At 42.1% G+C, this 12,231-nt stretch overlaps 1 pseudogene; it reads left to right on the top strand.

Annotated features, from left to right (window-relative positions):
- The first annotated feature begins 5,706 nt into the window (after window positions 1-5,706).
- Window positions 5,707-7,295, top strand: LOC131821823 (splicing factor 1-like; annotated as a pseudogene).
- The last annotated feature ends 4,936 nt before the right edge of the window (window positions 7,296-12,231 follow it).

Below are 12,231 nucleotides of genomic sequence, written 5' to 3'. Positions count from 1 at the left end.
TCATAGACATAACACATAAACATTACTCGTACTCATTTTTAGTGTCACTGAACTTTTGATGCCTCATAGATGCACTGGATTTGGTGCTCATGACATATCATGAATGCTATATGTGAATGGGGTGACCACTGTGGGCATGCGTGTTGCCCATGTCTCTTCTGCTTACACTCATGCTCCACAGATTTCCCTTACAAAACACAAGTTTGGAGAAACAGTCATTAAGAATTTGAAGGCTGTGGGGCGTCTGAGTGGTTCAGTCAGTTAAGCATTTGCCTTTGACTCAGGTCATGATCCTGGGGTCCTGGAATCCTGGGGCCCTGGGATTCAGCCGCCATCCTGTTGGGCTCCCTGCTCAGTGGGGAGCCTGCTTCTCCCTCTCCCTCTGTCCCTCCCTCCTGCTCATTCTCTCTCTTACTGAAATATATACAATCTTTAATAAATCATTTTTTAAAAAAAGAATTTTAAGACAGCAACAGCACAACATTAAACCAAGCACAAGATCCTTCTGAATGTGGAGCCAGGTACGGCTGCACAGGTCACACAGCCATGCAGCTGGTCCTGAAGCAATCTTTTCTTTCAATTTCTTCCCCTTTAGCAGGCGTGTCAGGTCTAAATCATTTTTTTGAAGCAGTTTATAAATACACGTTTGTACCCTCACTCTCTGTTGGCATGCCAAGGGACAGGTGCTCAAGCAGGAGGAGTGTTCTCTTCATTTACCCCCACAAACTGCGCCCAAATCGGATGTTTCAGCAAGCTTTCTGAAGAGAATACCCAAGCTTTTGTCATCCCCTATTGTACCTCAAAGTTACACTGATGGATTCAAAAGATGCTGAAAATAAATTGAGGGCTTTTGCCTTGAGGTTACCCAGGAGGCCATGTGACTTCCCTATACCGAGATTGTCGCTGGTAAGTATTCCTGCCCCATCCACTTTTTTCTTATGTTTTCTTATTTATTTTAATTTTATTATTCATTATTATTATTATTCATTTTTAATAATTTATTATTATCATCATATTTATTATTTATTTTAAAAATACTTTATTTAACTTATTTATTTAACTTTATTGAGATATAAGTCAGATACCATAAAATTCATCCTTTATAGTATATGATTCAATAGTTCTCAGTACATTCACGAAGTTCTACAACCATTGCTACTATGTAATTGCAGAACATTCTATCAACACTCCCCCAAAAACCTCTATCTATCTATCTACCTACCTACCTATCAGGAGCCATTTCCCATTTTTTCCAGCCCTAGCGCCTGGAAAACCACTAACCTCTTAACCTGTTTCTATGGATTTGACTATTCTGGGCATTTAATATAAATGGAATGATACAATATGTGGCTTTTTATGCCTGGCTCCTTTAACTTAGCATAATGTTTTCTTTCTTTCTTTCTTTCTTTCTTTCTTTCTTTCTTTCTTTCTTTCTTATTTGTTTGTTTGACAGAGAGAGACACAGTGAGAGAGGGAACACAAGCAGGAGGATTGGGAGAGGGAGAAGCAGGCTTCCCGCTGGGCAGGGAGCCCGATGCGGGTCTCCAACCCAGGACCCTGGGATCATGACCAGAGCCGAAGGCAGACACCCAATGACTGAACCACCCAGGTGCCCCAAGCATGTTTTCAAGATTTATTCATGGTATAGCATGTATCAGAGCTTTATTACTTTTTATGGCTGAATAATAATCTATCATATAAATATACCAAGTTTGGTTTATCCCTTCATCTTTTGAGTTATTTCCACTTTGGGGCTATCATTAAAAATGCTGCCATAAACATTCATGTACAGGTTTTTGTGTGTGGATATAATTCTCTTGGGTATCTAACTAGAAGAGGAATTGCTGGGTCATATGGTAACTCTATGTCTAACTCTGTGAAGAGCTGACAGACTGTTTTTCCCTGTGGCCGCACCATTTTCCATTCCCACCAGTGGCTGATGAGGGTTCCACTTTCTCCTCCTTCTTGTCAGTACTTACTGTTGTCTGTCCTTTTGATGATAGCCATCCTGGTGAGTGGTATCTCCTTGTGGTTTTGACTTTATTTTTCCAGTGATTAATGATATTGAACATATTTTCATGTGTTCATTAGCCATTTGTAGATCTTCTTTGGCCAAAGGCTTATTCAAACCTTTGCCCAACTTTTTAGTTGAGTCATCTGTTTATTTTTATGTTGTAACCTCTTTTGGTAAATGTATCCTTTTTATTCCTATTTCTTCATTGATGCTATTATAAATAGAACTTTTCTCTTAATTTCATTTTAATATTGCTCATTGTTGGTGCATAGAAATACAGATGATTTTGTATGTTGATCTTGTATTTTGCAACCTTTCTGAATTTGCTTATTAGTTCTAATAATTTTGGTGTCAATCCTTTTGATTTTCCACATAAAGGACCATGTCATCTATGACTAACTTTACCTCTTCCTTTATAATCTATGTGTGGTTCATTTCTTTTTCTTGCCTTATTGCTCTAGGTATAACCTATGTTACAATATTGAGTAGAAGGTGTGAGAATCCTTGTAGAAGGACATCCTTATCTTGTTCCTGATCTTAGGAGAAAGCTGTCTTTCACCATTAAGTATGATTTTGGCTATGGAGTTTTCGTAAATGTTCTTTCTTAGGTTTAGTAAGATCTCTTCTATTCCTAGTTTCTTGAAGGCTTTTATTATGAAGGGGTGCTAGATTTTGTTCAATGCTTTTCTGCATCCATTGATATGATCGTGTGGTTTCTGTTCTCTATTCTATTAATATGGTGTACTACATTGATTTTTGTGTGTTAAACTAACTTCACATTCTTGTGATCAATGCCACTTAGCCATGGTGTATAGCCTTTTTTAGATGTTGCTGAATTCAGTTTGCTAATTTTTTAAAAGGATTTTGCATCTACATTCATAAGAGATATTGATCTGTAGTATGTTTAGTGACTTTCCTGGACTCATTCTATAAAATCTGTATTAATTTGTTGTGTGTGGCCACTGAAGTCTCTGCATGGTTAGCATCATAGTCAGCTATCCATGGAGCAAGGATATTTTTTTAAATGCTTTGAGTCAGTATGTGTCCCAGCATTTGCTGAGAGGCCCAGTCCATGTTTCGGGGCTTCGAATGTTCCAGCAGACAATTTTGTGCCTCTGTGCTTCATTTCCTGCTTGTGAAGAGCCTCGTTATTGGAGATATTTTTTGGGCATAGGCACAGCCCAGCACATTCATGTGGCCTTCTATTTTTTTTTTTAATTTTATTTATTTATTTATTTGAGAGAGAGAGAGGGGGAGAGGGAGCATGAGCAGGGGAAGGGGCAGAGGGAGAATCAGGCTCCCTGCTGAGCAGAGAGCCTGATGTGGGGCTCCATCCCAGGACCCTGAGATCATGACCTGAGCCGAAGGCAGACGCTTCACTGACTGACCCACCCAGGGGCCCCTCATGTGGTCTTCTTGATTCCTGACAGTATGTCAGAGCTTTTTGAAGCACTTACAGAAATCCTATTCCCCAATTTTTTCTTTTAAAGTTTTTGGTCAGCCTCTTGTTAACCCCAACTTGTTATACCATCTCAGGCAGCTGTGATTTTAAATAATTGCCAATGATTGCTTTTACAAATGTCCTGCAGGTAGAGTTGTTTGCACAGAGAAAGTTCTGAGTCAGGTCAAGTAAAGATGAGCTCTAAGAGTGGAGCATAAGTGAACTGCCAGACAGGTCAAATAGTGACAATTCTCTGGGGTTGGGTTTTTTAGGGACTTTTCAAGGCTGTTCTATTCTCCCTCCAGTGAATGCTAAGCTGTTCGGTTTCCCAGCTCCCATAAACGTGATTTCATGGGTTTTCAAGGCTACTGTGGAAATGGGGAGAAGGGGTAGGATTAGAGCAAGTTAAAATGCCACAGTATTTGCTGTTCTTACCAAGATTCAGCTACTTTTCTAGAATAAACATTCCTAATATTGTTGTGAACCTTTAATTAATTATTTTGAGTACTGAAAACATTGATTATGATAATTTTATCCAGTGTTCTTGCTTTTATGGGGAATGGATTTTTGGAGGTCTATTACATCATTTTATATGTTGAGGTTGAGCTGCCTCACCTATCTAAAAAAAAAAAGGAAGAAAGAAAAAAGGAAGAAGGAAGGAAGGAAGGAAGGGAAGGAAGAATTCCCCTTAAGTTACCAAAAAAGGAAATACTTCTAATTTTTCTGTCTCCTTGTACCCACATCTGGTGCTTATCAGAAATAAAGGGTATTCTCAGGCATTTTCTACCAACTAATGCTCTTGAAGCCTGGGACTGGACTAGAAGGAGAGAGATCATAAGGTGTGGCACTGTTCTCCTGGGTCCCATCCTCTATGGAGCTGCAATTGCTTCTTGTGTCATGGTCAGTCAGTTGCATGTTTACAATAATCCTTTGTTCTACTGTAACACAATGACATACACCATATTCCCATGGATGTACTCAAGGCCATGGATGTCCACCCTACATCCCACTGGCTTTCCCATCCAACAAAGGATGTTAGGAAAAAAATGTGAGTAGGTGTCTTAGTTGGCCTTACCCCAGAATTAGACCCTAAGACAAGGACTAGAGTGCTAATTGTTAATTTGGGAGGAAATCCCTGAAAGTGCTGCTTGGGGACTGGGGATGGAAGATGGGAAAGGAAAGAAGCCAATAAAAAGTGTGTCTTCTTGCAAGTTAACACTGTGGGAAACTGGAAAGCAATCCTACTGTGGGGCTCTAGGAGCCAGTGTAGAAAATACGCGTCAGAGTTATCTCAACCAAGGGAATATTTAACTCTTAACTCCTATCCCTCCTTGGCTGAGGGCTGCCTGGGGGACATTAATTTTTCAGCACTTTCATCTGGGCCTGCGCAGGGTCCTGAATGTTCTGGAAGCTAGTAAAACACTCTCAGGCAGAAACTCACAGATATTCATAGTAGACAGCTTGAGTGTGGAGAGACGAAGGCCAAGGGCTTTGGGTAAGGCATTAACACTGTCTGCTATAGGACTAATAACATTATTATTGGGATAACTTTGAATATTTGAATATAATAAGTAAACAATATATTTTAGTATTTAACTCTCATTAGTAACAGGTAATTTATGATAATTTCACAGGAGATGGTAAGGCCTACTACTTTTTAAAAAATATTTATTTATTTGAGAGAGAGAGAGAGCGCACACAAGCAGGGGGAGGAGCAGAAGGAGAGGAAGAAGGACAGGAGGAAGGACAAGCAGGCTCCTAGCTGAGCAAGGAGCCCCATCAGGGTTCAATTCCAGAATCCTGAGATCATGACTCAAGCCAAAGGCAGACACTTAACTGACTGAACCATGAAGGCAACAAGAGGTTTAGTGTTTCATAACAAACTTTTTCAGGGGCTCCTGGGTGGCTCAGTTGTTAAGCATCTGCCTTCAGTTCAGGTCATGATCTCAGGGTCCTGGAATAGAGCCCCACATCAGGCTCCCTGCTCAGCGGGAACTTGTGTCTTCCTCTCCTACTCCTGCTTGTATTCCCTCTCTCGCTGTCTATGTCTTAAAAAAAAAGTTTTCAAAAATGGACCAAATATGTCTGGCCCAGTTGCTGGTGGGGTGAGGGGTGGTGAGACGACGGGCTCCACGTGCTCCATAGCAACGTAATCAGATCCCCTCCCCCTGGAAGGTTCACGAAGAAGCCACCACCACCTGGTCTGGGGGTCACCATGGTGACCAGAGTGCATACCATGATGCTGCTCAACTTCCCAAGTATGAAGTGGAAGAGGAGCCCCTGGAACCAAGATCCAATGAAACAGAAGATGGTGAATCTAGGATTGCCTACAGTTATCCCCCCCGGACTTATTTGGGAACAATCTGCAACTGCTGGACACAGGAGACATGGGCATTCCCCTAACCCTCAGGACAGGTCCCATTTCCCTAAGCCTATCTACAATAGCAAGGGGAAGAGGCTTACTTAACACCTGCAAGTTGCACACCAACCAAATGCCTAAAGTGGCACAACCTCATCACAGAGATGGTTGCCCTCAACCCTGATTTTAAGACTCCTGCAGATTACAAACCTCCAACAAAATGTGTGAGTGATAAAATAATGATTGTACAAGATGCATATCCAGAAATCAACTTCATGGGGCTGCTGATTGGGCCCAGAGGGGACACCCTGAAGAACACAGAGAAGGAGTATAATACCAAGGTTCTGGTCTGGGAAAAAGGGTCTGTCAAAGAAGGGAAAGCTGGGCACCAAGATGACCTGATGTTGTGTGCAGAAGGTGAGCCATTTCTTGCCCTAGTTACCACCAGCTCCATAGAGAATGTGAAGAATGCCATGGAACAGATAAGAAACATCCTGAAACAGGGTATTGAGACCCCTGAAGACCGGAATGATCTATGGAAGATGCAGCTTCAGTAGTTGGCTTGCTTGAATAGGACCCTTCAGGAAGACAAGAGCAGGATCATAAGAACCTGGTAGAGTTCAGAGACCCACAGCACTACCAATACCATAGCGTGGATCAAGTGTGGCCACGCTGCTTCTGATTGGGTATTCAAAGGCCTGCTGACTCCCAATCAGTTCAGAAGAAAGCATGGATGGTTCAATCTCATGGCTGAACCAGGTGAAGCACCTGTGGTCTCCGCCTCTGGGCCCACCACCATGCCCCTGGTCAGTGCTCCTGGGCCTGCTGCTCCCACCAACAATCCACCTCCCCTGTCTGCCATGTCTACCACCCAGAGCTGCCCGCCTTGAATGATGAATTCTGGTGTTTCAGAGTTGGTCCTACAATGGCATGCACAGAGCTGCTCCTGGAGGTGGTCCCCAGTCTCCCACACCTATTGCCCAGCTTGACAAGTGGACATGCTGGACATCCCATGCAGCATAACCTTAATGGACCCCCCACTCCCTTGGACACAGCTACCACCACCACAGATGAACCAGGGCCCCCTCCTGCCTGGGCACCATGGCCCTCCTCCAATGGATTGGTACCTGGGAAGTACACCTGTGGGCTCTGGGGTCTATTGCTCTCATCAAGGAAAACTTATGATGCTAACACCTCCAACGGACATGATGCCACCACTGCCTTCCAGTGGGCAGCCCCCACCACCTCCCTCTGGTCCTCTTCTCCCATGGCAGCAGCAGCAGCAGCCTCCACCACAACCCTTCTGCTCCGCTGCAGTATGTCTTCCAGTACCCCCTTGCCATGGCGGCAAAGATCCCTCCCCGCGGTGGCAATGGCCTGAACCATCAGAGTGAGGACTTTCCAAGCCCAATGTGACCTTTTCAGCTAGACAGCCTCAGAAGCGCCCCTGGTGGACAGGCTGGTTTGGCAAAGCAGCCTGAGTTTGTGGACAGAATCAGAACGTGGGGTCTCCGTCCTTATCATGAAATTTATATTAGTTTTTTGCTTTTTCTCTTGTTATTTCCTTATCTCTTCCTTCCTTCAGACTCCATCCAAGGAGACGGTGTTCCTTAATCTTCTGCTGCAATTAGATTCTTTTCCTTTTTGTCCATTCCTTGTTCTTCTCTTCCCAAGGAGAAGAGAGAGCAGATGGTTTTAGGCAGAAATTCAGCCATTAACGTCAAGCCAGTTGTTGAGGACGGGTTCTTTTGGTTCTCAGATTTTCAGGGTTGCGGTGAAAAAAAATTTTCTTTTTTGTAGTATGAATATTTTTGTCTCTGCCACCTTTGTAGAATAGTGGGTTAATTTCCAGGTCTGGGGTTGACATCCATCTTGGCACTTCTGGAGTGGTAGGTGGGGCCACTCAAGTCACGTTTGACTTGTCTGCCACCCTGGAGAGTCGTTTCCATGCTTCCTGAGCACCTAAGCTACCTCAGATTCCATTTGCTCCCCTCCTTCCTGGAAGGTTTCCTTTTAAATTTTATTTTAATCCCAAACATCTTAATGTTTTGCAGTGTCTAGGGGTTGGAGCCTCTTGTTTTTCATTCTACTTCCTTTTTTCTCCCCTTCCCTCTTCATAGAGTGATTATATTGACAATAATATATAATATGCATTCTCTTCACTGGTTTATCTGCAGAAATTTCTCTGGGCTTTTTTTTTTTTTTTTTTTTTTTTTTGGCTTATGATTCAACCCTGTGTTAAAGGAGAGTGTTCCATTGAATACAAGAGCAATGCAGTTAAAAAAATTTTTAAAAAAGCCACACTGAGCTAGTAATTTTAACAATTATAGCAAGGATGTCATTGGTCAGCAGGCCTGTACTCTCATAATGAGATTACAATACTCATTATAGCAATTGAATGATAATTGTATGCAATTGTGTCTGTCTAATAACGGGTTCACTATCTTTACAAACCTTCTCTAGAGATTTTATAGGCCGTCTAGATAGAAATACCCATTGACATTTCTCTCGCTGCTCACACATAGCACGTCCAGTCAGATAATTTCCCAGGACCTTCCCTTGGTCATTGCCTTTATCTCAGCTCCAGCATCCCCCTAATAGGTAACTGCTTTCGGCTCTTGGAACCATTGTGTAGGTCTGAGTATGCCTTCACAGTGCAGGACTAGCAAATTCCCAGAATTGTAGCATTCCAGGAACAGGCTGGGGAACTGCAGGTCCTCTTCACATATATGAAAGTCTCCCCAGGGCTCAAATATCTCAGCTCCTAGATGTGTAATCATGTCTGATGCTGAGATAAGCCAACTAAACCTCTCTGCCTCTTCTAAGCCTTTTCCCAGGGAACTTGAACCACCAAGCATTGCTAATCCCCAGTGTAGGCTCTGGGTTTGTGGGACTGAGACTCAAAGGACTCAAAATGGGAATGTGTCTGTAGCTCTCTTGGAATCTCCAAAGACTTTCCTCACGAGGTCAAAACTTACTCGCCTGCTTTTAGTAACCTGCTATGGCCTTCTTCCATATGCTTCCCTTTTTGGATAGGCTTTTGCACTAAATATATCATTACTTCTTTACTGTGTCTGCTGATGCTCTTATTAGGTCTTTCTCCATTCTTTCAAGCTTCGCATAAACTTTTACTCTGACTTTCCCCCAGTTACTTCTGATAAAACTTTCAGTTATATTTCAAGAGCTTAAAGGATGTGAAAATTTTCAGACTATTTCACTTTGATTCACACATCCTCTCCATTTCCTTCATCCTTATTGTCTTTATTAGTTCCTGGTGGGAATCTAGCAATATGGTCCTATGGAAGCGGGTTTAGGAGAAACCAGTTTGGCCTTGGTGGTTTGCTCTAAAGGTCATCAAGGTGGCCTGCTGCTAGTTCAGAAGTCAAGCTCTGTGATATCTAGCTGGTGGGCACAGCCCTGAGATATTTCATGTACAATTCTTGTGAGTAGAAGCTCCATGGCTATAGATAACCAATCCATCCATGATCCTAAGCACGGTAACACTTAGGCAAGACATGGGGGTCTTTGCCAAGAGAAATAGTTCCAGGAGATGATGGGGAAGAGCATGGATTGAGACATCAATAGATTCAGGTTTGAATCCTGGGTCCAGCCTGTAGTAGTCCTGGTATTTTAGGGACTTGCTAAACCTCAGTTTCTATATCTATAAGATGATAATAACAATGGTGCACCTGGTTCACTCACTTGGTAGAGCATGTGACTCTTGATCTTGGGTTCTTGAGTTCAGTATCTGTGCTGGGTGTAGAGCTTACTTAATAAGAAATGGAATAACAATAGTATTTACTGTTATTATGGGCTTTTTGGACAAGTTACATGGGACCTAGCACATATTATATGCTCAAAAATGTCAAATGTATGGTGGATAAGACTCCCATCTCAGCTGAGGAATAGGAAGACCAGTCAAGAACAAAGAGGTAGAAGCCATGGCATTTGAACTGTCTCCACACCAAAGTCTCTGGAAACGTGGGCATCTGGGTTCAACCAGGCAATGGATTCAACCAGGCATTGAATTCACCCACTACAGTGGGCAAGATGGCTCAGCAAGTCTATAGATCTGGGCCTGTCTCTAGAAGAAAAACATGACTAATTGCTCCTGCTTGAAGGAGAAGGGCTGCACAGAAAGACTCTCTGCATTCTTGCTTCTTTTTGAATGACTATCTAGAAAATTTTCACACACTTTCCCTGAACAGGGAAACTGTGTCCCGTATGATCTTGAGTTCCCCTAATTATAGAATTACAGCATTTTAGACTGGAAGGGACCCAGTGCTACATGCCCTCTGCATCAGCCTGGATACTTACTGCCTTGAAGGTAATCTGTTTTATTTATGGGCAGCTTATATGAATTTTCATTCAATTCAGCAAATCTATTTTATGTGCGTAATATGAGGATAATGGTAATATTGACTTCATAAAATGGAGTGAGGATTAAAAGAAAAGTTCCATGACACAGAGTAAGTCTTTGACAATGTTATTTAGATGCACCACCTGTCCTTAAGTGCTCATAAGTGCTTTCTCAAATGTCAAGAAACACGTCCCCTTCTAACATGCCCAGTCTCCCTTCTGTTGCCATATAAAATAAGTGACCCATCAGACACTTGGGAAGGATTCTCATGTTCTCTGTCTCACATGAAATAGTTCCAATTCTTTCCTTTGTTTCTAGTGTGATCTGGCAAGGAACAGTCCTTCCTTGAAGGTAGATACCTGTCTGGTTTCAGGTGTGGTTCATCTGCTATAGATGACTGTTATGCTGGCACATCTCATGTCTTGGACAGAAACGCATTGGTGTCCTCTAAGAGTGCATTGAACTTGAACTCAAAATGCCTTCATTTTAAAAAAATATGTTTAGGGGCACCTGGGTAGTTCAGTGGATTAAAGCCTCTGTCTTCAGCTTGGGTCATGATCCTGGGGTCCTGGGATCGAGCCCCACATCATGCTCTCTGCTCAGCGGGGAGCCTGCCTCCTCCTCCTCTCTCTCTCTCTCTGCCTGCCTCTCTGCCTACTTGTGATCTCTGTCTGTCAAATAAATAAATAAATAAATATGTTTAGAGCAATTTTAGAATTGCAACAAAGTTGAGCGGAAAGTAGCAATTTCCTATATAACCTATGCCCCCATAGAGCCTCCCCCATCAGAATGATGCATTTGTCACAACTGATGAGTCCATGATGATACATCATCATCATCCAGAGCCCATGGTCTACATTAGGGTTTGCTCTTGGTGTATATTCTATAGATTTGAACAAGTGTATAATGACATGATCCACCATTACAATTAGTATAGTATAGTATAGTATAGTATAGTATAGTATAGTGATTACAGGGTGGTTTCAGTGCCCTGAAAATCTTCGGAGTTCTACCTATTCACCTTTTCTTCCACCGAACCCCTGGCAACCACTGATTTTTTTTTACTGTTTCCATAGTTTTGCTTTTCCCAGAATGTCATATAGTTGGAATCCTATAATATGTAACCTCTTCAGATGGGCCTCTTTCACTTAGTGTATGCACTTAAGTTTCCTCGTGTCTTTTCATGGCTTGGTAGCTCATTTATTTTTTTTATTTTTTTAGATTTATTTATTTGACAGAGAGAGATCACAAGTAGGCAGAGAGAGAGAGGAGGAAGCAGGTTCCCTGCTGAGCAGAGAGCCCGATGCGGAACTCGATCCCAGGACCCTGATATCATGACCTGAGCCAAAGGCAGCGGCTTAACCCACTGAGCCACCCAGGCACCCATAGTAGCTCATTTATTTTTAATGGTGAATAATATTCCACTGCTTGCATGCACCAGTTTGTCTCCTATCCTATTGAAGGGCATCTTTGTTGCTTCCAAGTTTTGGCATGAATATCCATGTGCATGTTTTTGTGTGTTTTTAACTTCTTTGGGTAAGTACCCAGAAGCATGATTGCTAGATCATTTGGTAAAAATATGTTTAGCTTTGTAAGAAACCACCAAGCTGTCTTCCAAAGTGGTTGTACCATTTGCATTCTCAGCAGCAATGAATGTGAGTTCCCATTGTTCCACATCCTTTCCAGCATCAGGTATTGTCAGTGTTCTAGAGTTTGGCCATTCTAATAGCTGTGTAGTGATATCTCATTGTTGTTTTAATTTTTATTTTCTTGATGACATGTGACACGAAACATCTTTTCATATGCTTCATCACCATCTATATATCTTCTTTGTTGAGCTGTTGGTTAAGATCTTTAGCCCAGTTTTTAATTGGGTTGTTTGTGTTCTTACTGTTGAATTTTAAGAGTTCTTTGCATATTTTGGATAACAGTCCTTTATCTGATATGTCTTTTTCAATATCCTTTCCTAGTCTGTGGCTTGTCTTTTCATTCTCTTGAAAGTGTTCTTTTCAGAGCAGAAGTGTTATTTTTAATTAGGTCCAGCTGATTATTTCTTT

This window comes from Mustela lutreola, chromosome X, assembly GCF_030435805.1.
Source record: "Mustela lutreola isolate mMusLut2 chromosome X, mMusLut2.pri, whole genome shotgun sequence".
Lineage (NCBI taxonomy): Eukaryota > Metazoa > Chordata > Mammalia > Carnivora > Mustelidae > Mustela > Mustela lutreola.
The sequence above is the reverse complement of the archived record's forward strand: the minus strand, read 5'-3'. Positions and strand labels throughout refer to the sequence as shown.